The sequence below is a fragment of the Hemiscyllium ocellatum genome, unplaced genomic scaffold, assembly GCF_020745735.1.
Source record: "Hemiscyllium ocellatum isolate sHemOce1 unplaced genomic scaffold, sHemOce1.pat.X.cur. scaffold_486_pat_ctg1, whole genome shotgun sequence".
NCBI classification, from domain to species: domain Eukaryota; kingdom Metazoa; phylum Chordata; class Chondrichthyes; order Orectolobiformes; family Hemiscylliidae; genus Hemiscyllium; species Hemiscyllium ocellatum.
In genome coordinates this window covers 473,812-477,297 of record NW_026869080.1, presented here as the reverse complement: position 1 = coordinate 477,297, position 3,486 = coordinate 473,812, and positions in this window count along the sequence as shown.

Here is a 3,486-nt window from a genome sequence, read left to right as displayed (position 1 = left end):
AGTCACATCTCCCCCCATTGCTCTCCATCTGCCGCATATTGGCCCAGTCACTCTGTTTGTCTCAAACACGTTGGAGCTTTTTTACATCCTTCTCACCCACTCACAACCCAAAATGATTTAGTATCATCAGCAGACTTGGGAATATTGCATTTGATTCACTCAACTAAAAAAATGGTGTGTATTGGAAATATCTGGAAGCCAAAGCCCGATTCCAGCTATATCACCCAGGGCTTCCACTCAATAAATGTTGTATTCCTTCTCCCTGCTTCCTATCAGCTCTCCCATTCGAAAACCATGTCCACGTGTGGGTCGCAGTCCCATAAGATTAGAATTTGTATAGTAGGCTTGGGGCTTTATCAGTAACGTTCTTGAAAACCCAATCGTATTGTATTGATTGCTTCTCCATAATTTTGCAAGTCACTTTCTGAAATATGATTTCGATTTCATATGTTTCTGCTGACTTTTTCTTCGCCCATTACTTTATTCCCATTACTTTCTCTACAACTCCTTAGTTGCTAATTTCATTCTATTCCTTTTTTTCCCCCACCAGACTAAAGTTTCCTAGTATTGTTGGGAAGATTTCTTTTTTGTTTCTTTTTCGTCTGTGAAGACATAACTTTAGCACTAGCTTCATAGTTCTGTCTTTTCCCTGTTCTCCATTCAGCATTCTCTTTTTCAAATTCACTGTTGCAACACTTGTTAATACACTCCTCAGGAACTCATCAATTCCTATCTTAAGATGCTCAATGATTGACCTTCCACAGTGATACAATCATAGGAGCACAGACTCTGTATCGTCAGAAATACAGCGTGGACTACATTCGTCTCACTTCCCTACGTGAACCCCATAGACATGAATGTTATGCCACTTCAAGTGCACGACAATGTATTTTTATTGGTTGTTAGGTTAGCTGTACCAACTGCCTTTTCAGGAAGTGCATTCCCCAACATCTTCTGCATGAAAACCAATCCTAAAATCCTCATGAAACTTCAAACCCTTCACTTTATAGGGTGCTCCCTTGTTCTTCACCTTTGCCTAAAAAGAACAACTGCTGTCTATCCATCCTGTCCAAGCCCCACGCAATCTTATTCTTCTGAATCACAGCCGCCTCAGCTTTCTCTGCTCCAAAGTAAACAACCTGAGCTTATCCAACTCTCTCCATTACTGATACGCTCCATCCCAGGGAACGTCCTGCTGAATCTCCTCTTCACCCCCTCTAGTACAATCACATCCTTCCTGTAATGTGGCTCCCAGAGCAACACACAGCATTCCATCTTGGCCTAACCTAAGTTCCACATAGCTCTTATAATCTGTGTCTCGATGAATAAAGGTTGTGTTTATGATTCCCCTATATGTTCTCAATTTGTGCATTAATCTGTCTAGACCCATTCAGGCATGGGTGGAGAAACACCCTCTAAGCTTCCTCGTGTGCTGCCATTCATTGAATACTCCGCTGCCTGGTTCCTTCTTGCAAAGTACATCACCTCATATTCATGAGGATTACGTTCAATCTGCCAATAATCCACCCACATATTTATAACTTTGGTTGATATCTATTGCTCTTTTCTTGATGTAATGCGATTATAATTGAGCAATGTAACACCAAAGACATTCGGGAGGAGCTGGCAAAATTTAATTGGAAGGGAAAAAGTGAGGACTGCAGATGCAGGAGATCAGAGCTGAAAATGTGTTGCTGGAAAAGTGCAGAAGGTCACGCAGCATCCAAGGAGCAGGAGAGTCGATGTTTCCGGCATGAGCCCTTCTTTAGGACTCCTGAAGAAGGGATCATGCCCGAAACATCGACTCTTCTGTTTTATTGGAAGGGAAGCCGAGCAGGGAAGTCCATGGAGCAGCAATGGCAGGAAAATCTGGGGATAATTCGGAACATAATGAAATTCATCCGAAAGAAGATGAAACATACTCATGCAACGACAAGGCAACCATGAATGATAAGGCAAGTAAGGGGCAGCATCAAACCAAAACAGAAAACATACAATGTGATGAAGATTATTGGGAATCCATAGAATTCATTCGCTTTGGAACGACATAAAGCTGGCTTCACTGACTCTACAGAGCTCTTAATCATGGTCAGGAACGGAAACAGAGGGAAACACATTCACTTTAAGACCGAAGATGGCGTTAATGAAGTAAAAAGATTCAGATGAAATGAACAGTTGAATTAAAATCAGTTAAATGCTTTTGTGAAATGTGTCTGATTGAAAGCATGACCCGGAGAGAGACCCTCAGCAGAATGAGAATTTTAGAAAATGGAAGTATTTCTACATCAGAAACCAGGTTAGGTCACTGAGTACAGGGCTGATGGGTGAATGGGTCTCAGTGAGAATTGGGGAACCGACAGCGGAAGTTCATTGCAGATATTGCAGCTGGAAACTGCGTATTCATGTCATGCTGTAGACCACAGCAGCAGGAGAAGCAGACTTGCATTCAACCACAACCTGTAACTTTTTTTCCCAGGATAATCATTTAGTTTGCTATTGCCATCAACATGATCTATGACTCAGTGACGTGTGTGGGTGAACGTGTCAGGGTCAGAACCACATGAACCTAAATCTGATGCTAACCCATTAAAGCTAGTGCACTTGACCAATAGATCTGATTGAAGCTCTGCAGTCATTCCACATTTAGTCATAAATGGTGATGGACGATTAAACAAACGACGCAGGAAAGGGCTCTACAAACATCCCCATCCTAAATAACGGAAAAACCCTGCACCCTCAGAGTAAAAGACACGGATGTAGTATCTGCATCATCCTCAGCCAGAAGTGTTGAGTGGATGATCTACCTCACCCTCGCCATGATGCCCACAGAATCACAGATGCCAGTCTTCAACAAATTTGATTCGCTGCACGTGACATGAAGAAATAGCTGAACACAGTAGATACGACAAAGGCAATGGGCCCTGAACCCATTCCTGCAATAGGACTGAAGACTTGTGTTGCACAACAAGCTTTGTTCCTGGGGAAGTTGTTTCATTCCAGCTCCAACTCTGATACCTCTCTGGCAATGCAGAAAATACTCAACTATGTCCACTTCCATAAGAGAAGAATAATTACAATCTGACCAATTACCACGCCCTAAGTCCTCTCACGATGCTCAAATTGGTGGGAGTTCTTTTTGAAAGAGCTGTCAAGCAACACAGGAATAACCTGCTCAGTGTGGTTTCCGATAGGTCCCCATGGGGAGATGGTGCTATTGTGGAAATATCATTGGATTACTAATATAGGCAATGATAATGCTCTGGCAGCTGGTGGAAGTTAAAAAAAAACAATTAATAAAACATTGAGATAGAAAATCTGGTGTCAGTAATAGTTACCCTGAAGCCAAAGTCGATTATAAACATCAGTTTACATCCCCAATGTACTTTCAGGAAGTAAATCTCCCGTGCTTTCCGGGTCTGACATAAAAGTGACTCCAGACACACAAACATGCGATATACTCTTCAATGGTCTCTGAAATGGCTCCAG